At 37.7% G+C, this 27,999-nt stretch overlaps 1 long non-coding RNA gene across 1 annotated transcript in view; it reads left to right on the forward strand.

The window, feature by feature from the left end:
* The first annotated feature begins 22 nt into the window (after positions 1–22).
* LOC103891017 (uncharacterized) overlaps positions 23–27,999 on the forward strand; it is a 61,340-nt gene continuing 33,363 nt past the window's right edge. Inside the window, exons 1-2 of the long non-coding RNA XR_008526519.2 lie at positions 23–576; positions 13,609–13,704. This is a non-coding gene — a long non-coding RNA (uncharacterized LOC103891017). The remainder of the gene's footprint in view (positions 577–13,608; positions 13,705–27,999) is intronic.

Raw genomic sequence — 27,999 nt, forward strand, 5'->3', positions numbered from 1 at the left:
GCGCACGCAGGCCCGGCGGGGGCGCGCACGCCGCCCTCTGACCCCGCAGCGACGTGGCTAGAGTAGGGTCTGGAGAGAGCTCTCACTGTGGCGAGTCCTGTCGGTGGATTCCCGCGGCGCCCCGTGAGGCTCCGCCCCGGCAGTGCCACCAAACCCTGTTCGATTTTAGAATCGTACATTCCCAGAGGGAATCCTAGACCCCTCATTTTACAGTTGAGGAAACAGGCCCAAGTAGCATGACTTGTTCGCGCCGCTAGTCGAAGGAGCAGCAGCCCCGATCCCTTGACTCCGGGGCATTGCTTTCCCTTTAGCTCACTTTTGGAGGAAATGGGTCAGCCCTTGCTCGACCTTTGGTGATTGCCGCCACAGGCCTTCCCGCCGGCTAACTCAGTGTGCCCAAGTCCCGTGACTTAGTGCCAGGACGGTGCTGTGACCCGTTATCCCCTGTCGGATTTTACCTCCCCCCGGGGGAGCTCAGCCCTGGATCCCGGCGGGCGGCGGAGCCTCTCTGGAGCCCGGACGGGACAGCCCACCAGGGTCTGCTTCTGTGAGGGGCCGAGGCGTCATTCCGCGAAGGTAATTAGCTGGGGAGGGGGCTTGAAGCCGCTTTTGCAGTGTGCCTTACATATGACTGGGGAGTGAAGAAATCCCACAGGGCTGTATCAAAGAATGGATGGATGTCCACGCCCCCGCTGCCACCACCAAGCCTTGGTCTACGGCCGAGGGACAGTGATTCCGAGCTCTGGGTGGTGGGAGCCGCTCACCCGCCTCCACCCCTCTGTCGGGGACTCCTGCTCACCTCTGTCGCAAGAGAATTACAACAAAGGGAAGATGGCTGTAATCCTGGCAGTGGGGATGGGGGCAGAGCCAGGAAAACACTGTTGTCATCCTTTTTGTGGCTGCATCTTTACCCCCCTGCTGTTGTGCTTTGGGAAAGAGAGCTCACACATAACTTGCTATCCTACAGAGAAATGTCTCTCAGACCTGTGGGTTTTTCAGATCCGTAAATTAAACAAAACAAAACAAAAATTGAGTTAGGAACTTAGATTACAGAGTAAAGGTTGATTCCTTAAATGGTTAACTTTTTGAAAAATTATCTGTTCCCCTTATTTTGCCTAATTTGGCTGCAGACAGGCTCTGGTCCTCGGTTCAGACCTTGAGAGCCACTGTCCAGAGAGCTACATGGTCAGGATGGGGAAACAGGCAGGATGGCCCAGTGGGAGAGGATGTAGGTGCTGCTACACTATAGCCCCGCTCAATGCTCACTGTCCTGGATTGAGTCACAGACCTTTCTTTTGCTTTAGTTGTCCTCTTATAAAGGATCTAAAATAGATTATCTCTAGAGCCCTTTCCAGCTTTAAAATTCTGTGAATCTCTAATTATACTTATTGAGATCTGGGGCTTTACCTTTTACTAAGTCACCTAGCTGACACTAGGTCACCCTCACCCGCCTGAAGTTGAGTCATTCAGGTTGGAAACCTCATTGTCTTCTTTGTCCCTTCATCTCAATAATTTTCCATGTCCAGACAATTATTAAAATCCTTTTTTTCTTTCACCTTCATCCCTAGTTACTGTTAAATCAAGTTTAGCCTAAAGCAGCCTCCTTACATATTTTACGTTCAGCCTAAAGGTTTCTGTGTACACTGTGAACTATAATAAGTGGAGGAGTAAACAGACCATAGCCCACACTTCTGTCAATCATTGAGTTTGGCCAATCAAATGTAGCCAGTTGTTCAAACCTTGTTCAAATAAGGCAAACCCCAACCTGTAACCAGTCCAGCTGTTTCTGTACCTCAGTTCCGTTTTCTGTATGTCACTTTCCTTCTTCTGTCCGTAAATCATCTTCCACCATGTGGCTGCACTGGAGTCTCAGAGCCTACTCTGGCTCAGGAGGCTGCCTGATTCGTGAATTGTTCGTTGCTCAAACTCCTTTAAATTTAATTTGGCTGAAGTTTTTTTTTTTTTTTTTTTTTTTTTTACCATTGCTGTCTTAAACAAATTTGGATGTCTGCTGTTGCCTAACCAGTCCTTTCTCCTGCAGTGTCTCCTATCTCAAATCCCCTATCAACACAATTCTTCCTAAGACACCCATTTTATCTTGTTATTTTTATATTCACCTAGCTGGGATGATGTTTTCGTATGTGTATTAGTCAGGGTTCTCTAGAGGGACAGAACTAATAGAATAGATACAAATAAAAGGGAGTTTATTAAGTATTAACTCACATGATCACAAGGTCCCACAATAGGCCATCTGCAAGCTGAGGAGCAAGGAGAGCCAGTTTGAGTTCCAAAACTGAAGAACTTGGAGTCTGATGTTCAAGGGCAGGAAGCATCCAGCATAGGAGAAAGATGTAGGCTGGGAGGCTTGGCCAGTCTAGCGTTTTCACGTTTTTCTGCCTGCTTTATATCCTAACTGCACTGGCAGCTAATTAGATGGTGCCCACCTAGATTAAGGGTGGGTCTGCCTTTCCCAGCCCACTGACTCAAATGTTAATCTCCTTTGGCAACACCCTCACAGACACACCTATTATCAATACTTTACATCCTTCAAGCCAATCAAGTTAACACTCAGTATTAACTGTCACAGTCTGTTTATGCTGCTATAACAAAATATTACAGACTGGGTAATTATAAATTACGAGAAACTATAATTATAAAGAAGAAAAATTTATTTTCTCACAATTCTGGAGGCTGGGAAGTTCAAGATCAAGGCATGGGCAGATTTGCTTGACTGGTAAACGTCCCATCTGTGCTTCTAAGATAGCACCTTGAACACCTCTTCCTCTGGAGAGGAGGAAAGCTCTGTCCTCATAGCAGAAGTTGAAGGGACAAAAGTCAAATTCCCTTTGCCCAGCCCTCTTATAAGGGCATCTAATCCCATTCCTTAGGGCAGAGCTCTTAAAACTCAGTCACCTCCCAAAGGCCATACGTTCCAACACTGTTGCATTGGGGTTAAGTTTCAACATGAATTTTTGAGAAGGAGACAAAACCATTCAGACCATAGCTGATGGCTATCTAGAGCCCATGAGATACAGTCTCAACTCCTGTCTTCAGTTGCTCAAAGTAAATCTTTCATTGTAGCCTGATTTGTTTCCTTCTTTTCTCTACCAAACACTATGCACAGTCCAATTCCAAGCCACCTGTGATTATACAGTATAATAATAAATCTGAGATTCCTCCTTCTTAACTATACAGCTCTAATACCATGTCCTCTGTGAGAGGACTCTGTAGCAAATGCTATCTGTTTTGATCACTTTTACGTGTACCAAATGGCACTGTTACCTTTTTCACAAATCTATATGTGAAACATATAGATTCACATGTAGATATTGGCTCACAGATTATCTCCCAAATTCATGGAAGCAGATTTTGCATCACTTTAATATCTTCCCCAACTATCTAGTATACTACCATGTACATTGTAGATGCTTAATGAATATTTGTCATTTGAAAAATAAAATGTTTACTTTTCCTGTCATTTCACCCCATCCTCATTTTCTGTGTATATTCTATTTACCTTCTATTGGTGCCTTTCCAAGAGAATGTATCCAAGTGTAAGGTGAGCAGAAAGAATGCCAGAAATCACAAGTTTCTTTAAATATGCCCTCCTCTCTAATATACATGTATTTTGACATAGACTTCTAGAGGAAAGCTCTTATCTGTGTGACTTAGCCACTCAAGAGAAGTGACGGGGACCCTGGAAATTTAAGGTTTTTTAAAAAAAGGAGGAAAGGGCAATATTAGGTTTGACCTACCTGCTACCTTAGAGGAAAGCCTTGCTTGCTCCTCACATCACACCCCACATGCTGTCACATACAGGCTTGGACAAGACCTAGTAACTTTTTCTAGAGGCTATACCCAAGTGGAGGAAGGAATAAGAACTACAAAAATGACACCACAAATACAAAGCCTAGACACAAGACTAGACTGTAAGAGAGAGAAGTTGTCAAAGAAAATAAATTCAGTTGCTAAATAAAGTAAATTCAGCAACCAGACAAATGGCTCTTCCCTTTGTTCAATGTTAGGGCAAACAGAACTATGTTCAAGTAGGTTTTCTTTTCCAACTAAACCAGCCTGTACTCAGGTAGCCCAGGGCCAAGGCAACAGATAAGTTAGGACTAAAGTCTAAGTCATGTTCTAATTAAGGAAAGGATCATTGCCAGAGACAAGTGTGATTGGGTGGGGGCTGATTTGCAGCTGTGAAATCATGGGACAATCAGAATTACCAGCTGGGACTGTGGTGGGAAATACCATTCCTCTTTTATGATATGCTCCTACGGGATTGCAAGAGAGAAAGAGCCGGTTTGAATCATCTAATTCCCAGAGTCTAGAATCTAGTAGCTATAATTATATTTCCTATATAAGTTCATTTGAAGTATGAGGAATATGATAATTAACATACAATTATATGATAATTTGGAAGCAGCCTGCCAAGGGTAATATTCATAACCCAAAGTCAACCTTGCAATTTTATGTAAATTATCAAGAGAATTTGAACCAAGGCAGCCTGGAATATTACAAAAGCAGAAGACCAAGGTTTTGTTCCTGTACACCACAGGCTTGCTATAAGACATTGTTGAAATTATCATGTGCATTTCAGTGTTTCACAGTTTGAGTTATTACAATTAGATTTCTTAATATAGTGTCTAGCATACAGAATATATGCTCATTAAACAAATAAAGAAACAAATGAAAAATCCCATTCCCTGAAAGGTTGTACCTCAAAGGTGTGGTATTTGCATTTCAGGAAGCTAGCACTTATGGGTACTAGTCTGTGCCTAAGCAGATGATTAGGTAGCCTTCTCTCATCTCTTAGATGAGAGGACATCTAAGAGAGGACATCTCTTAGATGTCCTTTTAGATCAGTTGTCTACAAATACATATGTGACTTTGCTAAGCGAACAGCACTTTCTGATAGTACATTTTTAGATAATGTTTAATATCTATGTATACATTTCTCATTATTCGAAGAAATATGGTATAGATTAAATATCTGGGAGAAACCACTTCTAATTTACCCCATAAATGGGCTCACTATTTAGTTCTCAGTTCTACTATATTCTCTATTCAATTGCATTTGTAGCAAAGTCAAATGCCTTCATATAAATGCCATGCTGGTAACAAGAAGAGGGCTCAAAAGAGGTTGTTGGGATCAGACAAGCACATTGTTACTGAGTTGTTACTTAACTCTAGTCTAATAGCTGGTGCCACATGTGAATGGAAGAAATGGTGGCAACATGTTTTCTGATCATTTTTAAAGCTCCTGGAAATTCATATAACTATGTGAAACCACATAATGCGGTTTTCAAATTTTTTAAAAACCCTGCATGGGGAGAAAAATCTACCACAAAAAAGCCTACATCTTTATCACCCTTGTTTTAGTGACTCATCCAAAAGGTGATAAAACAGAAATTCGTATTTATTTCTGTGCCTAGCCTGGTTTCCAAACCATTTGAGTCTCATTTTCCTCTGGAGGTAGATTTCCTATGCTTAAATGCTGACTCCTAATTCTTGGTAAATTATTTAAGCTTTCTGTCTGGGAGAAAGACTCTCAGATGGCCCCCAAAGATCCATGTCTCCTACTGTTCACACATAATCGCTTCAATGAGGACAAGAGCTATAACTTGCTTTTTAACCAGTTAAATATGTCAAAGGTGTTAGGATATCACTTTCATGTCTACGAAAGATTCTGACTTTTGTCATGCTAGCAGACTCTCCCTCTTGCTGCCTTTTATGAAACAAGTTGTCATGTTGGGGAGGCCCACATGGCATGGAACTGAGGATATTCACTGTCAACCATCAGTTAGGAATCCAGGCCATCAATTCAATATCCCAAAGGAACTGAATCCTGCCAGCAACCACCTACGTGAATATGGAAGCAGATCCTTTCTCTATCAAGCCTTCAAATGACACCCTCGCCCTGGCCAACACCTTGAATTGTAGCTTTGTGAGAAACCTTAAAACAGAGGCCCCCACTAAGCCATGCCCTGATTCACAGAAAATGTGAAGTTGTTTAATAAGCCATTAAGTGTTTGATCATTTGTTGTACGGTGATAGATAACTAGTACATCAGATCCTACTTTTCTCATCTCTAAAATAGGGACGAATAGTGTTCTCCCCTGCCCCAACATGTGCTGTTTTGAGAGTTTAATGAATTAATATCTTTAAAGTACTTAGAACAGTGCCTGGCACATGTGAGCACTCAATAATGTTAGGTGTCTTTTCCTCAGCCAGATCCTAGAGGTAGTCAAGTATCTTAGCAAAAAAGGGTAGTAGGCAGAAGCAAAAGGGACTGTCTTTGTGCAGCTTCAAGCTCAAGTGACAAATTGTGACATTATTTTAGGCAGAGGAAAGTTCTTTCCCACTTGTGTTCCACCATGGGGCAACTTTGCTGCAGAGACTGATAGAGCTGCAGGGGCGCTACAGAAGCCAGGGGAGCTGTGCTCTTATCAGGGTAGCTGGTTGGCCTTGCCCTTGATGGACTGGGCAGTGAAAAGGAGACCCAAGCACAAGATCATAAGTGGATTTAGTCTTGAGCACTTCTAACAAAATCTCTGGGAAAACTCAGAAACAACTGAGTCATCCTGTGCAATGGACTTCTGAGAGATATTGAGTCTACTCATTAAGATTTGTAGCTGAAGCCAGGTGCGGCGGCTCACACCTGAATCCAGCATTTAGGGAGGCCGAAGTGGGTGGACTACTTGAGGTTAAGAGTTCAAGACCAGCCTGGCCAACATGGTGAAAACCCATCTCTACTAAAAATACAAAATTAGCCGGGGTAAGTGGCACACACCTGTAATCCCAGTTACACAGAAGGCTAAGGCAGGAGAATCGCTTGAACCCAGGAGACAGAGGTTTCAGTGAGCCGAGATTGTGCCACTGCACTCCAGCCTGGGTGACAAAGCAGGACTCCATCTCAAAAAAAAAAAAAAAAAAAAAAAAAAAATTGCAGCTGAAACCTCTGTTAAGCCTTGTAGTTAAGCAAGGCTGATAATCCCAGCAGGCAAAGGGACAGGGTCTGTTGTCTATCTAGTTTATTCCTGTATTCTCAGAGCCTAGGGGATATGATATACTCAAATAAATGTTGGTTAAATGACATTTGTGTTACACACAAATAATTGTAAATTGTTGCTTCATATTTGGGGATGGCAGCACACTTTTCATAGACCTTTCTCTGACCTTACATTTTGACAATAAAGGAAAGAAAGTGTATTATTACATTGGGATAGAAACTTACTAACCGGCACACACCTACTTTGGGACATTTCAGGGTACAGAAGCAATGTGGTCTTCAAGGTCAATGGATTATTTTCCACTCCACTGAAATATCTAAGGTGACAAGCAAGTTAAACTAATTTGTTTTTCTAAGACACAATATTTCCTGAATAAATAAAGTAACTAGCATTACTTTTACTTATCCTTAGTTATACAAAGTGATTCAGGATGTATTTAGAATATTAAAGATGGGACTGGGACAAGAGAAAGAAATGTGTATATGTAAATCAATAATTATGGGTTTATATTAATATCACTCAATGTAGATCAAGTTGTTGTAGTAAGAAAGACTCTATCGCATAAACCTTGAAAGTAGAAAATGTAGATTTGGGGGAGTTTTTCCACCAAAAGAAGAATTGGATGTCTTCCAGAGCATCAATGAAGGAATGGTAAGACCTAAAAGGAAACTCACTTTCTAATTTGCTTTTCCAATATGCAAAGGGTTAAAGGTAAGCATGCTCTCCATTCGTATCAGCTTACAACGCTGAAGCTAGTACCTGGCAAATGGCCCCCTGATTCATCTCTAGACTGACTTCTTTTGAGGGAAAACAAAACTCTAGGAAAGGTATGTTTTCTTTTCCTCTTCCTCAAAGTTGGGAAATCTGAGGTCTCTCCAGTGGTGGGTATTGAATGACAAGTCATCTGGGTGGAGCACAATGTTATCAATTTGTTCCTCTGGTAATTTACGAGGTCTTGTGGAATCACGTATTAAAAGCAACCCTGGAATGAACAGTATTTCATTTAGAATAATGGACAGTTGGTAGCAGAAGAGGATCTGAGGCATGGGAATAGGAGATTTCAAGGGCCTCAAGATGGTGAAAGAATTAAAAGGGAAGGTGGAGGCCTCCAAAGTCTAGCCCTGTATGTGTACTTCCTATTTGTTGCAAAGTCTTGAGAAGCAAAGTCTTCCACTCAATAGCCCTATTTCTTTCTCTGTTTCTTTTTTCTCTGCCTCTGTATCTGTGTCTGTTTCTTTTTTTAAATATGAATTACATAGTAATATGTGACATATCAAAACTATACAGGTTGCAACTCTGACATCATCATCCTCAATTTGCCTTGACACCCTGGAGCAAATTTTTATCCATGTAGAAGTTTCATTGGGTTTCTGGATGCAAAGGAAGAACCAAAGTATTTACCCTTAATATCCTTTTTATAGATATCCTGGAGCCAGCTTAATTGGCATTTAATGCCCCCTGAGGCATTATGACTTTTCATATCACTCATATTTCATAAATAGAAAGGGCAATAAAATCAATTTCTGAGCCAGAACCAGAGTCTAGGACCACTGACTCCCACATAATGTGATTTAATTAACAAGATATTGAGAACAAACACACTCAAACAAAAACTAGATTAATGCTACATTGACTTGCAGTTCACTTATAAGATGCTTAGTTTCATTTCCAACCTGAAATGGAAAGATCTAAAGCAAGCCCACATGAGTCATACATTAAAGCCTATGTCACCACAACCCAAATGCCTTGTCATCTTCTCTGGGTGTTTAATTTGTCCCCAAGTCTCTCTCAGACACTCCAGAGCTGAATTAGCTTGCCACGCCCTGATTCTGCTCACCCACTTCTCAGTTTATCTTATGCAGAGAAATATTATAAACAACATATGCTTCTATTTATTTCCCTCCTTAGTGAGGTCACACAATAACATTCTTCAGAGAAATACAACAGTCTAATGCCTCAGTACTAAGATAACTTCAGTTGCTTCCCACATTTGGTTAAATGCTCTTAATGTTTGTAAAAGAACATAAACGTTTGTGAAGTAGGGGGGAAAATACTTCGGAAAGAAACAGAAGGCAAATTGTACTTTACAGAGCTAGATGATGCAAAGTACATCAGAGTAAATGCACATGATCTAATTGTGTTGTGCAAGCTCATGGTTTAGAAGACTCTGACTTGGCATAATAAGAACAGCAACATGAAAGCTTCCTTGAGTTTACCTAAGAAGTCTGAAAATATATGGATCTTCAGATCTGGGACAGAGTGGGGACAGCAGGGAAGTGGATGATAAATAATCTACTGAGAAGAGGGATCTGTCACCCAGGCTGGAGTGCAGTGGCATGATCTCGGCTCACTGCAACCTCCTCTGCCTTTCAGGTTCAAGCAATTCTCTTGTTTCAGCCTTCTTAATAGCTGAGATTACAGGTACGCGCCACCATACCTGGCTAATTTTTGTATTTTTAATAAAGACGGATTTCGCCATGTTGGCCAGGCTGGTCTCAAAACTCCTGACTTCAAGTGATCTGCCCGCCTAGGCTGATCTCAAACTCCTGACCTCAAGTGATCTGCCCACCTAGGCCTCCCGAAGTGCTGGATTACAGGCATGAGCCACTGCGCCCAGCCAAGAAAGTCCTTTTTATTGCTTATATGGTCCTATGGCATAAGGAAAGCTGTGAATATCCACAATAACTTCCAGCCTCAGCCAGATTTTTTTTCAGTAAGAGCAGGTGCCTGGAACCAGAAGGGCTGAAACTAGATCACGCAACAGGTGATCACACAACAGGTTGGGAAAAATATTTCTGCTTTCTACCTTCTGCTCTTGCCTTAGGCCTTGAAGTCCTGGCTTCGATACAATTCTTTTGCTTTGCTATTTTCACTAGGAGAGGCAAGTTCTTCCCCCAAAAAGTTGTGAGTCCATTTTGATAAGTAAAACTGAACTAAGCTAATTTTAGGTGAAGTGCCCCCCCTATATTTGTATAATGCATTTAAAATGATTTCAAACCATTTTTTGGAAACAGTTGTTGTAAGTTCACTATCAATCTTGTGAATTACTCAAGTTATCTCGAGAAATAGGGACAATGAGCATTTAAGCAAGATACCCAAAGTCTCACAACATAGAACTGGATGTACAGCTGTGTGTGGTCTCCTGATTGCATATTTGCCCTCTTTCAGGAACATCTGAGTTCACAAAAACAAAAACAAAAACACTAGCAAATAAGTTAGATCTTACAGATTATTAATTCTTTGATTTTATTTGATAAATGCAGACAGCAAATGCCTGTCTGAAGCCAGGGTGTTATTCATTGGCAGTGTCCGAATAGCTGGACTTACTATTTGGCACCCATACCACTGTGATGTAGCACCTTGCATTAAAAACGGCAAAATGCCATACAGTCCCGATGCTTCCATTTTCAGAACGTTTAGATGGCTATCCTTCTGGAGTTGTGCAGTCCACAACTTGCAAATCCAAATAAAGTGGCCATGTATGGCTTATTTCTGTATTGTTGCTACACATCACATATAGGCTGATTAAAGATCAAATTTCCTTGCTTGTAAGTAAAATTATGGCATCTCAAGGTGGAAACAAAATTGTTTAAACAAATTTTGTTTAGTTTAAACAAAACTCTTCATGTGTGTGCATGAAGAGAAGAACGGGGAGAGATAATTAAAGGAGACTTTGGTGGTGACGAGATTAGGAACTAGGTCCTGAACTTACCCTACAGACATCTGGGGTTTGTGAGCCAAGGACAAGAGTTTAGTGAAATGGGAGAGACATCTATGGTAACTATGGGGACAAGTAGAGCCTAGAAGGGGAAACAAAGCAAAATACTTTCTTCACATGTTTACAGTGGTGTTCAGATTGAGGTGGATTAGAAAGATAGTTTCTAATCTTAGATTGAAAGGCACCTCAAGAAGCCATCTCTGTTTTGATTTTTTAATGTATTTTTAATTTAGGGAACAATGGCTTTGTCTCATTTTATACATAAATCCATTTAAGTAATCAACCACGCTATAATAGGGTTTTACTATAAATCATATGAGAAACAAACATTACTTACTATTTTTTAACACAGGAAAAAAGTCTTTAAGATCATGTTTGGAAATATGACATTTAAGGTTTTAAAAAATTTTTACAAAAATTCCAAGAAAAAAATTCCATTTACAAGAGCTGCGAGAAAAGTAAGATACTTAGTGACATGGTTTGGATCTGTGTCCCCACCCAAATCTCATGTTCAATTGTAATCCCCAATGTTGGATATGGGGCCTGGATGTTCCCCTGGGTACTGTGTTACAATAGGGAGTGCGTGCTCAAGAGATTTGGTTGTTTAAAAATGTGTAGCACCTCCTCCCTCTCTCTCGGTCCTGCTCCTGCTATGTAAGAGCCCTGCTCCCTCTTTGTCTTCCACCATTCTTGGAAGCTCTCTGAGGCCTCCACAGAAGCAGAAGCCGCTATGCTTCCTGTACAGTCTGCAGAGCCATGAGACAATGAATCTTCTTTTCTTTATAAATTACTCAGTCTCAGGTATTTCTTTATAGCAATGCAAGAACAGACTAATACACTTAGGAATAAACTTAACTAAGAAAGTGAAAGATCTCTACACTGAAAAACTACAAAACATTGATGAAAGAAATTGAGAAGGACACAAATAAATGGGAAGATAACCTATGTTTGTGGATTGGAAGAATTAATATTCTGAAAATGGCCATAAAACCCAAAGTGATCTATAGGTTTAAGGCAATGCCTGTTAAATATCAATTATATTTTTTACAGAATTAGAAAAATAATCCTGAAATTTATATGAACCACAAAGACCCTAAATAGCTAAAGCAATTTTGATAAAAAAGAAGGAAGGCTTAGACATCACATTACGTGGCTTCAAAATATGCTACAAAGCTAATGTAACCAAAATAGCATAAAAACAGAAACACTGACCAATGGAACAGAATAGAAAGCTCAGAAATAAATTAACAAACCTACAGCCAACAGCCAACTGATTTTCAACAAAGGTGCCAAGAATCCACACTGGAGAAAGGATGATCTCTTCAATAAATGGTGTGGAGGAAAATTGAGAAAAAGAAAAGTTAAAAAAAATTTTAAAATCACATCTCCCGCATGCAGAAAAATGAGACTAAATCCCTACCTCTCACCGTATACAAAACTCAGTTAAAATGGATTAAAGACTTAAATTAAAGGCTTGAAACTATGAAACTACTAGAAGAAAACAGGGGAAACATTTCATGACATGGGGTTGGGCAAGGATTTTTAAAATAAAACTTCAAAAGCACGAGTGACAAAAAAAGAAACAAATGAGATTATATAAAACTAAAAAGCTTTTGTACAGCAAAGGGATCTATAAGCAGAGTGAAGGGACAACCTACATGATGGGAGAAAATATTTGCAAACTATCCATCTGGCAAGGGTTAATATTCAGAATATATAAGGAGCTTGAAAATCTCAACAGCAAAGAAAGAAATAACCTAACTTAAAAATGAGAAAAACACCTGTACAGACATTTCTCAAAAAAAGACACACAAATGCCCAACAGGTATATGAAAAGATACCCTAATCATCAGAGAAATGCAAATGAAAACCGCATGAGATACCACCTCACTCCAGTTAGAATAGCTATTACCAAAAAGATGAAAGGAAAAAAGTGTGGGCAGGTATGTGGAGAAAAAGAGACATTTACACACTGTTAGTGAGATTGTAAATTAGTACAGCCATTATGGAAAACAAAGGTGCCAAGAGTATACAATGGAGAAAGGACAGTATGAAGATTCCTCAAAAAATTAAATATAGAATTACCATATGATCCAACAATCCCACTGCTAGGTATATATCCATAGGAAATTAAATCAGTATGTCAAAGAGATGTCTCCACTCTCATGTTTATTGCAGCACTTTTTACAATAGCCAAGATATGGAATCAATCTAAGTGTTAAACAATGAATGAATAGATAAAGAAAATGTGGGCCAGGCATGGTGGCTCATGCCTGTAATCCCAGCACTTTAGGAGGCCGAGGCGGGTGGATCACCTGAGGTCGGGAGTTGGAGACCAACCTGACCAACATGAAGAAACCCCATCTCTACCAAGAATACAAAATTAGCTGGGCATGGTGGCTCATGCCTGTAATCCCAGCTACTCAGGAGGCTGAGGCAGGAGAATTGCTTGAACCCGGGAGGTGGAGGTTGTGGTTAACCGAGATTGTGCTATTGCACTCTAGCCTGGGCAACAGAAGTGAAACTCCATCTCAAAAAAAAGAAAAAAAGAAAAGGAAAATGGGGATACCATTCTACGACAAAAAAAAAGAAATCTTGTCATTTGTGACCATATGGATGAACCTGGAGGACATTATGTTAAGTTAAATAAGCCAGACACAGAAAGACAAATACCACATTGACATGATTTGACTGTGCCCCCATCCAAATCTCATCTTGAATTGTAATTCCCATAATCCTCAGGTGTCATGGGAGGGACCTGGTGAGAGGTAATTGAATCATAGGGGTGGTTACCCTCATGCTGCTGTTCTCATGACAGTGAGTGAGTTCTCATGAGATTTGATTATTTTATAAGAGGCTTTTCCCTCTTTTGCTCAGCCTTCTCCTTGCTGTCGCCATGTGAAGAAGGATGTGTTTGCTTCCCCTTCTGCCATGATTGTAAGTTTCCTGAAGCCTCTCCAGCCATGCCAAACTGTGAGTTAATTAAACCTCTTTCCTTTATAAATTACCCAATCTCAGGTATGCCTTTATTAGGAGTATGAGAATGGACTAATACACACATGATCTTACTCATGTGGAATTTTTTTAAAAGTCAGTATCATAGAAGTAGAGAGTAGAACAGTGTTTACCAGAGAATGGGGAAGGAAGAGGGGATGAGGAAGATGGAGAGAGCTTAGTCAAGGACTCAAAGTTGCAATTAGATAGGAGGAATATGTTCTGGTGTTCTCTTGCATAGTAAGGTGACTACGGTTAACAATAAGGTATTATATAATCACAAAATTGCTAGAAGAGAGGACTTTGAATGTTCTCACCTCAAGGAAATGATAAATGCATGAGGTGATGGATTTACTAACTATCCTGATTTGATTATTAAACAGCATAGATATGTATCAAAACATGAAATTGCATCCATACGTATGTACAATTACAATGTGTCAATTAAAAAATTTAAAAAATCGATATCTCTCACACAAGTCCAAGTTGTTTACTGATACAGGTTCTGAATTTGTTCAGATGCATTAAATACTTGATTGATATTAATATCAACATTAGACTCAGAATGGGCTGCTAAAGAGCCAAGAAGTAAGGAATTTAGTTCTTGTCATTCAGGTGCACTGGGGGAGAAAAAAGCAATGCAATTGGAGTCAGTCCCTGAAATACAACCACTTGAAGAATGCACCGTCACAGGGGACAGCAGGGCCAATACTTGTGTCCTGTGAACTCGAGAGGCCATGCTCTGCTTTGACCTCTCCCAGCCTGTTTGCCTCTGGCTGCACCACTGTGCTCTCTTCCCAGCTCTCTCTGGCGTTGCCACTGTTGGCTGCCTCCTGCTGTGGCCCGAGCCATGCTGGCCTTGGTCCACTGGTTTAGTTGTGACCCTGTGCCTCATGGCCCTGGCTCACTTGCTCAGCCTCTTATCCTCCTGGACTGTCTTGGGAATAAGAACAGAGGAATGCTAAAATACTGAGGACAAGATACATTTGGAGGATTTTTTTAATTAATGAAAGTTACCATTGCAGTAGCACCATGTAGCATATAATTATTAAACACTCTGTAATAAGATCTTACATATGTGTCTACTATCTTCCCCTCTGAATGCATTTATATTTTCAAGAGTTTGAAGCAAGATTACATGAAATAAAATTCATGCAATAGCGATACTAAATAGAAGAGTAAAATCTAAAACCAAAAGGCAATAAACATGTTTAATAATAGGCAGCAACAAATGACAGAAATTTACAGAGGTCTACTGTTTGTACCAAAGTTTGTACCAAACTTAAATATTTCAGGTTAGTTTAAGATTTTGTGATCAATATGCGTTAATAATGGCTCAGGAAATAAGGACTTGATACCTTAATTATCAAGATAGAAGTAGCTTAGTGGTAGAGCAAGTGTCTGGGAGAATGAACTGATGCCAGACATGATTAATTTTCAATTAAGATATCAGCAGTTATGTTCAAACCCTCCTGGGAACTGAAAAAGCAACTTTTATGCTGTGAGTTTCCATATTTGCCTTGGCTCCTCTAACATAAATTCTTTCTTTCTGTATTTTTTTTTATAGAATCGAGTTCTGTTTTTACAAAATCATTGCACATTAGAAAATGTTTCATTAGGTAAAATTTCAAACACATTTAAAAGTAGAGAGAGTAGCATGCTAAGCACTCCTGTACCATTACCCAGCTTCAATAATTATAACCTCGTGGATAATCTTGCTTCATCAGCACTCCTTGCTCTGCCCATCTAGATTATATAGAAGCCAATTCCAGGCATCATATCATTTCCTTATGTATCTCTAGAAGGTATAAACTATTTATGTAAATATACCAGTAATACTATACAACACCTTGAAAATAATAATTATTATTATCATAAAACAGGTCAGTGTTCAAAAACTTCCAATTGTCTTGTAAAATTTTTTTAACATTTTAAAATCAGAAACAAAATTAAATCAATGTACAACCAATTGTAATTGGTTGATTTTTCTTCTAAAATTTTTTTTGAAATGGAGCTATAATTTATATACGGCACTATTCACCCTTTTAAGTATATGATTGTAAGTGTCGACAAACATAGTCTTGTAATCACCATCTCAACCAAGATATACAATATTTCTATCACTCCCAAAACTTTTCTTGTGTCCCTTAGTTGTCATTTCTCCCTACCCTCAGGCCCTGGCAGGGACTAAGCATTTTTTTTTTTTCTGTCTCTATAGGCTTGCCTTTTCCCAAATGTCATACAAATGGAATCACACCATATAGCCTTTTGAGTCTGGCTTCTTTCACTTAGTATATTGTGTTAATGATTAACCTATGTCACTGTATGTATTAGTAACTTCTCCCTTTTTATTGCTGAGTAGTATTCTGTTATGTGGATATAACACAGTTTGCCTCATCATCTACCTGTTGAAAGACTTTTGGGTGGTTTTCAGTTTTTTGCAATTATGACTAAAAGCTCTCTAAACATTAATGTATAGGCTTTTGTATGAATATAAGTTTTTAATTCATTTAGGGAAATATCTAAGAATATGATTGCTGGGTCCCATGGTAAGTACATTTTTAGCTTTATAGGAAACTGCTAATGTTCCATCTTCATTCTCACCAGCAGTGTGAGAGTTCCATTTGCTCTGCATCCTCACCAGTATTATTAAACTCTAACCATTGTAACAGATATAAAGTAGAAACCTGTTGTGGTTGTAACTCACATTTTTCTAATAAGTGATGATGTTGAGCATCTTTTTATGTGCTTATTTGTCATTTATATCTGTACTTTGGTCAAGTGTCTGTTTGGTTTACTTGCCCCTCTCCCGCTTTCTTTGTAAAGAGATGGGGTCCTGCTCTGTTGCCCAGCCTGGAGTGCAGTGGCATGATCATAGCTCACTGCAAACTTGAACTCCTGAGCTCAAGTGATTTTCCAACCTCAGCCCCCTGAGTAGCTAGATGTGCTCCACCATTCTCAGCTAATACTTTTAGTTTATGTAGAGATGGGGTCTCACTATGTTGCCCAGGCTGGTCTCAAACTCCTGGCCTCAAAGAATTTTCCTGCTTTGGCCTTTCAAAGTGCTGGAATTACAGGCATGATCCACTATGCCTAGCTTATTGCTCATTTTTTAAATGGAGCAGTTTTTCTTAATATTCTTTTGAAAATTCTTCATATAGCCTGGATAAAAGCCCACTAGTAGGTGTGTTTTACAAATATTTACTTTGTCTGTGGCTTGTATTTTCATTCCCTTAACAATGTCTTTTAAGAGTAAACATTTTCATTTCGATGAAATCCATTTTAATCTCTAGGTTCTCCCTTTCTCTTTTATAATTCCTAAAAATGTATTTGTTGACGCAACCAAGTCGTGGGCCACACACTGCAATTAGTTGATGTATCTCTTAAGTCTCCTTAACCCTTCTTCTTCCACCTTTCTCACTCTTTTTTTTAATCCATTGAAATTTATTCATTAAAGAAACCAGGTCATTTGTCTAATAGAATTTCTCTTAGTCTGAAGTTTACTGATTCCCACCACTCCCGTATTTCCTGCAAACTGATAGTTAGATCCAGAGGCTTGATGAGAATGAAGTTCAATTTTGTAGTAAGAATACTGCATAGGTATACTTCAGCCAGGAAGCGCATATGTCTGATGACTTTTGGGAATATTAGCAGCCATTAAAGATTATGGCTATTTATATATTTTTGTCAAGCAACAACAGCTGTAATCAAATTCTGTTTCTTCTTGAGAATTTTATTCATCTCTTACTATAATTTGACAAAAAAGTGCTATAACATCTTATAGTGTAAGAAATACTCTTCATATAGTATTTTGATTAGCCCTACCAACAACTTATTTAATAGACTTTACTCTTATCTCAGTTTTTCCCATGAAGCTACTGCAGTTCTGAGACAATAAATAACTTTTCTGAAATCACATGCAGCCAAAAGAAAGGGAATTTTATGAACCTGGATCCCATGTTCTTTACATCAGAAAATAGCATCTCCTTATCAATTATATGTCATTGAATCATTTGAAAATTTTCATTGAGCACCTGTTATCTCTTAAGACACTAAAAGTCAAAGTGGTTAGTAAAACTGACATTGTCCCTACGTGCGTAGTGTTTACAGTGTAGTTGGAGAGATGGGCATTAAATAAATAATAACATACATAAATACCCAATTATCACCTCCTGTGATAAATGCTCTCATATGTTTGTTTTATAGATATTTTAGAACAGCTATTTTATGAGATATTTTTAAATTGTTATTTAGCCTGATTCTTCATCTCCCTATCACCATTTCAGAAGGCTTACACTATTACTGAAATGAATGTTTTCTTGCCCTTTGAAATGGAAGGAAAATACCTTCCCCAACACACGTATGACCTCTATTCAACACTGAGAAAGTAGTAGAATCTCATGAAATATATATTTATTGGTTAACCAGTTATTTAACTAGTCTTATGTATATGTTAGTATTTCATTTCTACAGAACTTAATTGTCTTTAAAATTTGCCTAATCAGGAAAACCGCCAATATCCCAGAAGCCAAAAAGGACTAAAATAGATATACAAAGAACAATCAAAATATGTAAAAATACTCTGAAACAAAATGCATACTTTTTTTCATAGAGGGATTCCATCTAACCATTTAAAACCTAAATTCTCTTAAAAATATGATAATTTTTTGCACACAGTAGTTTTGAGTGTGGCTTTTTAATATCTTAACCTACCACAGAGTAGAGGCCACAAATTGAAATATGATAATAGGATTGAAATAAGCACATATACTAAAAGCAAGAAGAAAGAATTGCCTGAGAGTCTGGGGGAAGAGGAGAAGGTAGAAAAATTTAAACAGAAAATCTTCTAAAACACACATCTGTCTTGTGACTACATATTTCTATCAGTCCTAAGGGCAGTGCTGTAACTGATGTTTATAATAACATTCTGTAGCACATCAGAAAAAATTGACATGTCCAGTGAATTCTGTTTAAAAAGATAGAAGCATGTGTATTTATTAAAATTACTATTTAAAATGGTTAAAACAGAAAACACAGCCAAACCATTTTAAAGCTAAAAGAGTAACCCTTAGTTACCTACATTACTTGGCTTTTTAGATTTAATTTTCAGAGGTTTGTGAATAGTCAGGATTTCATTGGAAACTTAGAATCATTTCTAAATGAAGCCAACAATTCTTAGCGCTCTGGTTAATCAACTTGTATTGACACAGATCCTCGAGGACACTCTCAATTCAAAGTAAAAAATCACGTTTTTTGTTTTGGTTTTGGTTTTTTTTTTTTTTTTTTGAGATAGAGTCTCACGCTGTAGCCCAGGCTGGAGTGCAGTGGCATGACCTCAGCTCACTGCAACCTCCACCGCCTGGCTTCAAGCGATTCTCCTGCCTCAGCCTCTGGAGTAGCTGGGACTACAGGCGTGTGCCACCACACCCGGCTAATTTTTGTATTTTTCAGCAGAGACGGGGTTTCTCCATGTTGGCCAGACTGGTCTCGAACTCCTGGCCTCAAGTGATCTCCCCACCTTGGCCTCCCAAAGTGCTGGAATTACAGGTGTGAGTCACCACACCTGGCCAAAATCATCTTTATTAACTCACCTCTATTTCTTCAGCATTGGCTCAAAATGGAGTTTATCCATTTACAAGACTAAAATCCTTTGACTTCCTACTTAAGAGTGATCTGCTCAGTGTAGTTCATTCAACACACATTTACTGAGTGATTACTATTTGCCAGGCTATGACTATTCCTTTATGAGGAATAAGAAAGTACGAGGTAAAACTGGTTTACTGTTTCACCGCTATATTCTCTTTCACATAAATGACAAAAAAAAAAAAGATGTTGGAAACAAGTTCTGAATTTTTGCATCATTTCTGATCTATTGTAATCTATTGATTTAATAAGGATGCATGGGCCAAGCTTTATCATTTCAATATAAATAGCAGGCTTTCAATGTGGATTCAGAGACTTTATCACAAAGCTACTTGCAAACACAGAGTGGGTAGGAGCTGATAGATTAATTTCCACTCCTAATTGCAATTAGTAAATTGTCACAATGATTGTATTGATAAAATGCATGTTTTCTTGCCATAGCAAACAGTAAAGGACACATTCTTATAGGAATGACAGGTGGCTAATAGATTAATCTACTAACTAGTGACAGTAAAATAATAATAATATATAGTACTATTTAATAGTAATTATAATTATTACTTAATAATATTATATAATGAAATATAATGTATAATAATATTCCCTGATGATTACCAATGATACCCCAACCCAAACTGTCATTTGGTGTCCAGTCGATGCTTTATAACCCCACTGTGATGAATAAATTATTTAACATTAGCAACGGAGCATGGTAAGTTCTCTGGGATAATTCTTTCATGGCTACCTTATCCAGGCAGGCCCATCCGGATACACGCTGCTCAAAAAAGAACTATTCTACAGGCACCATAAATTTCTCATAAGTACTTTTATATGCGTGCATGATACAATCACAGTGTAGGATGTTTAACAGAAAATTGGTAACATTATTTCTTGTCTCTCCCCAAATGAAATCTGGGACATTATGACAATTTATTTTTCTAAGGATGATCTTGGTTCTGCCTATTGAAATTTCCTCACTCACCTCCAAGAGGAAGGGGGATGGCTTCAGAAAATGTCTTTAAGTGTTTTTATTTTTCACCAGTTATTTATTGCAACACTAGCTCTTCCCTGCAGGAAGCTATATTGATTGTGTGCTTAATTGGTAACATGGAAGAATTCCTAGCTACTTCCTAGAGAATATACTCTTGAATTCCTTGTCACTCAAGTATCTGTTAAAAACTCAACCGTGGGAAACAATGTCCATGGATGCCTTTGGGAAAATACACATTTTACCTATTATTTCATCTTTTTTCTCACTTTGTCAAGTAGTAGGTACCCCACAAAAATTGTTGATTGAATACATGAATAAAATCTTTCATTGAATTAAATCTCTTAAAAGCTGAAACATGTAACTCCAGAATATATTTTTTGGCCCCCTAGTGAATTGTTGTTCCTGAATTCTGTTTGGTGTGATGCTGTGGACTTGCGCTGATAATTTCTCTTTGCAGCCTCCTATGGAACTCATGTTATTACATATCTCACTCCCTATAAACTACCTCAACATTTCTTTTCTGGTGCTAATGTGAGGAAGATAAGGCAGGCTTATCTTGAGAAATGGATTTGTTTTTATTTTATGGATATTATGAATTGGGTCACCAATCAGATTTCCCTTTTCCGATTCACTGTCATAGAGCAAAATTTATAGCTCAAAATGACAGTATGATTGCATCTTTCATTTAACTCATTTCTACTTCTAGTTTTTGCCCCATGTTTGTTTTTCCTTATTTATTCTCATAGAATTTTTAGTTTATGATTTATTGGCATATTTTATTTGTAGCTTATTGCTATATTTTATGTTGCCCTTTAAATATCTTAAATCTCTTTTGAAATAAGATAAAGTATTGATAAATAAAGTTTAATCCATCAATTAAACAAAACATATTCTATTGTATAGAAGAATCTGACAGTTGTTAGTCTGCACTTTTAAAAGCCACTGAGACAAGACAATCTTGGGAAGAATATTTATTATTTGTCTACTAACCACCCCTGCCTCCTTCTGAAAAAAAAGCAACTCATTCTTCTGGAAACTACTCCTCCTTCCACTGCAACTCTGCCTCCTAGAAATGTTGAGGACTCTAAGGATGGGTAACCAAACCAAGCCATTCAAATCAGGGGCATTCCTTGGGTTGTTTTTGTTGTTTGTTGGGGAGTTGGTGTGGTGTGTGTTAGGCAATCTTGTCCTGTGATGGAATTGAGATGTAAAACTTAGGAACTGTCAGTGATCATATTTCCTGCCACAAAGAGAAAGACTGACTCAGTGTGAGACAAAGTTGGCACAGAGAGGAGGCAGGGAAGAGAGAGAGAAAGAATGTAAGTGAGAGAGAGAAAGCAAATGAAAGAGAAACCTGGCATCATTCAAGTTTCTGACACATTCAGTTCCTGAGACCCAACTCAATTCTTTCTTTCACATGGTTTGGATATTCACTACTTCTTTAGATTTTGGGAGATAACAAATTCCACTTTCTCAATATGGGTTCAAATTGGGTTTCTATCACTTTCAAGCAGGAGTCCTTAATGATAGATGCTGCTTTCAAGCTTTATTGTGAAAAATTTTGGCCCTAATCCTCATCAGCCCCACTCTACTTTTGTGCAAGGATATAATTTACTCGTCAACTTGGAAAGTCTGTATCTGGCTCTAATTTTCATTTGAAAGAAAACCAGTTTTTCCTCTTAATGATATGGTATATAAAACATCTGAATTTTATTTTGGAAAATACTAATATTGCAAGCATTTTTCAGTTAACTCAAACTCAAGTTTTTTGCTCTCTTGATTGTGTCAAAAGTTGGACTTGGACAGTGGTTTCTGGAGATACGGGAACATGATAACTAGCATTTTCCACATTGTTTTACTCTATCTCCATACCAAATCAATAGAAATCTACATGCCTGGATGAGTAGAATGGAAAGAATGTGACTTTAGACCGTGAAGACCCAGATTCATGTCTTAGCTTTACATGACCAAGATCCTCAATCTCTCACAGTTCCCCTAGGAAACTTCTAGAACAGTAATATGTACCTCCCAACATTGTTAGGGAAAATATATGTAAAGCCCTAATACGGTGTCAACATATAATAGTGGGAGTTATTGTCACTTTATTGGCTCACCATAGAAAGACCTTTCAAAAACTTTAACAATTTGCCTTCAGCTTTTATTCAGAATTCATACCCTCCCCAACACCCACAAGCTGTATTTATGTATCTTCATCCTTTGTACTATTATTAATTACCTAATCCTCTTTATAGAAATATCCTTACACTATACTCCCTCTTAGAATTTTGTCCTAGAAGAAGAATAAAGACATTTCTAAATTGCTCGTTTTCTTTTTATGTTGATAAAAGCATGTGAACTCATCCTGTTCCCCCTCCTTATCTTCTTTCTTTTTTCCTTTTTTCTTTGACTATCAGTAAAAATAGAGCTAAATTTAATTCTCAATTGCATAAAACTAGATTAAACTACCTACTTATTACCTCCTTAATTATTTTAAAACATTATTGTATTCTTTCATTGGTTATATTGTATGTGTGACTTCAAGTAAGCTTACATTATTCTTGGGAGTAGGCATCAGTGTATAAATAATAAACGCAATAAAGGCCTACACTATTTTAGCAACCCTCAGATGAAGAATGACTGAGCCAAGAGTGTGAGGGTGGTAGCTCTTGTGTTTGATAGTTGTTGGACAAAGTGCTCCAGCTCCCTACAGATCACCCTTCAGGCACCAGTTCTACATTGGCTGCCTCCTATTCTCCCTTCTGGTCAGGCTTTGTGAGAGGCACCCTGTCTTTCAGACTCCATAGTCCATGTAGCCCATTGCCTGCCAGCTATGAAGGAAAACCACAAGGTAAAAACTTCTTCAACTTGAGTCAAAGTGTTCACAGCTAAGGGCAACATCAGACTCAGGGAAGGCTATATCTACTGCTGGACATGCAGTAGACACTGGGAGAATTTATATCTTTCTTAATGATTTGGACTGTCATTAACCTACTCTCTCTGAAGAAGACTTGACCCCCCTTTGTGTCTTGGTTTTTATGACACCTACACTTGTTTACCCACCATCTTTGTCCATTTGCATTCTTGTAGCAAAATACCACAGACTGTGTAATTGGAAAGAACAGATACTTTTTTTTTAAATAGTTATGGAGGCTAAGAAGTCCAAGATCATGGCTCTGGCAGGATTGCTGTCTAGTGAGGGCTGCTGTTTGCCTCCAAGATGGCACCTCACTGTCATGTACTCCAAAGGGGAGGAATGCTGTGTTCTCATATCAGGGAAGGGACTAAAGGAGGGAAAAGGGCAAATTTCCTCTGTCAAGCCCTTTTAAAAGAGAATCAAATTCCATGAAGGAGGGCAGAGCCCTCATGACTCAGGGACCTCCTAAAGGTCTCATCTCTTAATACTGTTGCATTGAAGATCAAGTTACAACATGAATTTTGGATGGGCAAAAACACTTAACCCACAACACCACCTGCATCTCCAACTAGAACAAGACCTGCTTGAGGTTAGAAGCTGTGTCTTACTCTTCTCAGAATCTTCAGCGTACCCTACAAACCTAGTACATGGTTTACACAGTATGTTGAAGGAATAAACATATCCTCAGCATAGCAAGTTGAAATGCTTAATCATTTGCCACCAATAATAAAGTGTAAATAGAAATTATTCATTACAATGGTATTTTGTTCTCATTTCCAGATATCAGATTCATGCCTTTTGTAAAGAATGTGTAGTCTCAGGATAATAGAGTCCTGCACTTAAAGGGAGATAATGCCTAGAAGAATCAAGTTATCTTTGTAGATGTTTTGATATATCTGGAAATATCTTTAATAGGAAAATGAAAGCCAGGAAGCTTTTCTGGAATAGTAGGTTTTATGTTGCTACTTAAAATATTCTGTGCCATTTTTCAACTATATGCCATCCCAGCAATCTTTGAGTTTTAAATATTTGGCCCCTAGAGAACCACTTGGGTCAGTTGCTGTCTGGTCACCATTCCATTCTAAGACTGCCCTTTGGGTTACATACACTAATGCTACCAAGCACTGATGAACTATCCTCATATAAAAATAGAAAGTACATTCTAGAGGTGAAACATATATACATATCTTTTTAAAGTAATATTTAAGAAAACTGTCTTATATTTCCAAATTCCAGAGGCTGTTTCTTGACAGTTTCTGAGATAAATAAACCACACACACATTCTTTTAAGTCAGAAGCAGCAAATTTGAATTAGTCAATGGAATCTTCACCTACATTGTTTATCTACATCTTATCATTATATATGTCAGTTACAAGGAAGGAATTGGTATGATTATTTTACTAGAAAAGTGATATCTTCCAAAACTGATGAGGAAACCTGAGTGAAAGCTCAATGGAATTAATTTCTTTATGGGTGTTTTCCTGTTTTAGGAAAGGTTCTTAACATGTTAGTAATTTCAAATAACTCTCCATAGCTGTTTCATTTTTTTAAATTATAAAATACATTCTCTCAGCTCCAAATACTTCCTGGCCGCTGACTATTGATAATTTGGGTTTGAAGGTTCAAACAAGATCAGAATAGCTTACATTGGAGAAAGTGACTATCACAGTTAATTTTACGTGTCAGCTTAGCTAGGCCACATCACCTAGATATTTAGTCAAACATTATTTTAGATGTTTCTGTGAAGGTTTTTTTTAGATGAGATCAACATTTAAATCAGCAGATTTTGAGTAAAGCAGATTACTCTCCATAATGTGGGTGGGCCTCATCCAATCAGTTGAAGGCCTTAAGAGAAAAAGATGAACTTGTGGAAGAGGGATTTCTGCCAGCAGAGTGTCTTCAGACTTGAACTGCAATACCAGCTCTTCATTGGCTCTTCAGCCCACCAGCCCACCCTGCAGATTTTGAACTTGTCAAGACTCCACAATCATGTAAGCCAATTTATTACAATAAATCTCTCTCTGTCTCTCTGTATCTCTCTCATTTCATATATATTATATATAATTTATATATATACAATGTTATATAGTATATATAATAGAATTAATATATAATTAATATATAAAATTAATTATATATAATTTATACATTTATACATTGTATATGTAAATAATTATATAAAAAGAATTTTATATATATTTTTAAAAATATAAATAAATATTACACCAAATCTTTCTCATTATATACATAGTATATACATTAATTATATAATTATATCACATATATTTATATAAATTATATTACATATATTTATATAAATTATATATTAATTGTATATATTAATTATATCTAAATCACATATTTATATAAAAATTAATATTTAATTTATATGTTTATATAAATATAAATATTTATGGATAGTATATTAAATATAATATTGTTATATTTATTTAAAATATAATAGACAAATATATAAGTATATAAATATATAATTTTATATATTAATTGTATACAAAATTATATGATATATTGTGTATAAAATGAGAGAAAGACAGATTTATTGTAATATTAATTTATTATTTATTTATATATTAAAATATATAATATATTTTATAAATATAATATGTAAACCTTCCATATATTTATTTATATGTATTTTAAAATATATATCATATATTATATATTTTATATATGAGACATATTATGTTCATATATTATATTTTTATATATGACATGTATTATATAAATATATAATATAAAAATATGTAATGTACATACACACAAACGTATACTATATATAAATATATAATATACATGTACACACACATACACACACATATGTATATATTCTATTGATTCTGTTTATTTGGAGAACCTTGACTAATACAGTGACCTTTTATCCTATTTGGTCAGTGGAATCTGAATGGCCTCAAAAAGTGATGTCAGGTAGACTCTTCATTTTATTAGTCTGCTTTAGTAATCTGTTACAATATATTACAATCTTCCAATTATAATTATATTATGTAACTACAATATATTAAACATTAAGAGAAGCAGCTTGTTAAAGCTAGTGTTGGTTTGTTGCTAAAACAAAATACCACAGGCTGGGAAATTTATAAACAACAGACATTTATTTCTCACAGTCTGGAGGCTGAGAAGTCCAAGATCAAGGTGCTGACACATTTGGTGCCTAGTGATAGCTGCTCCCTGCTTTAAGTAGGCACTACTTGCTAAATCCTCACATGGAAGAAGGAGTGAAAAGGGAACAGAGAATGTTGTCTTCACATGACAGAAGAGAGGGAAACGCAAAAAGGTGCTAGAGCACTCCCAACTTCTTTTATAAGAGCATTAATTCATTCAAGAGGATAGAGCCCTTGTGGCCTAATCAACACCCAAATGCCCCTTTTCTTATTCACTTTGGGCTTTAAGTTCCAACGTAAGAATTTTGGAGGGACACCTACGTTTGAACCAGAACAGCTAGGAATAATTTTTAATTTATATATTTGAAAAATTTGGCATCTTTGTTATGGAGCAGGCAATTGCCTGTACACTGGCCAATATACCTTTTTTTCAGTTTAACAAGTGTGTATTAACTGCATGCTTTTCCGCGCACTGCAATTCAAGCTATGATTTTGGGTTGAAAAGCTCTCGTGGTTTGGGTTGTGACTATTAGCACCTCACTGTAATACAGACACAGAAGTGATCCCCTGATCTAGCCATTGTTCTACCAGGAACTTGTTTCCCAGGATTTTTGCCGACAAACTTGCATTTCAGTTGCCTGTTTACTCCTGGAAGTGCAGATATGGACAACTGGAAGTGCTGGAAATGCTGGTCCTGGACAATTGGTTTGATGTCAGGCAACTTCAGTTCTAGGCTTGACTGAGACAACACAGGTGCTTTTAACTTCCCCACCCCTTGCTGCAGGATGTAGCAAAACCAGCAGAAGCAGAGCCAGGCAAAGACAACTTTTTATTTTTTCTCCCCTCTTTCTTACCCGTCCCCATCATGTTTTAAATGAATTCTCTGTTCCAAAGCACATGAGCTCCTTCCCAGAGGCTGATAGTCTCTCAGTTCCACTGGTCAGTGCAGGCCTTTCCCATGGGTGTCAGCCAGGTGTTTCTTCCTCATGCACCATGTGCCCATTGTCCACTGAAGTGGTTCTAGGGGAATGGACAGGCAGGGTAAGTGGAAGGTCTAGACAATGGAACAAACCAATGGAGCTGCATTGCAGCTCTGTGCATTTGCAGCTCTGTGAATAGGTTATTATGGGTTTTTTTTATATCTAAGCAGCTGACTGCCTGTTGTCAGAATCAAAGATAAATGTAATTATCAAAACCCATATATGCCAAACACCCTCCATAGGAAGCAGTGGTGTGCACTGATCATATTTCTGATCCAGAAACTAGTCTTTAATTAGAGAAGCTCAGGTAGAGGGAAATAACACTTCAATATGATCAGGTCTATCCAGTGAAGAAGGAGTGGGTGAGAAAGCCCACCCTGAAGGAATCAAATCCTCTCTCTGGGCAGCTCTCCAACCTCTAGCTCTACGGACCTCACTTTTTGAGTGGGAAAAGCCCATAGTATGGCCCAATTAAGTCAAAGCCCATAGTATGGCCCAATTAAGTCAAAAGATGGTATCAAATTGTGTTAAAAAATAAAACTCCTTTTAATTTCATAAGGAAGAGATTCCAAATCACACTTCTAGAATGAATAGGAATTAGAGGG

This window comes from Pongo abelii, chromosome 5 (genome assembly GCF_028885655.2).
Source record: "Pongo abelii isolate AG06213 chromosome 5, NHGRI_mPonAbe1-v2.0_pri, whole genome shotgun sequence".
NCBI classification, from domain to species: Eukaryota; Metazoa; Chordata; class Mammalia; order Primates; family Hominidae; genus Pongo; species Pongo abelii.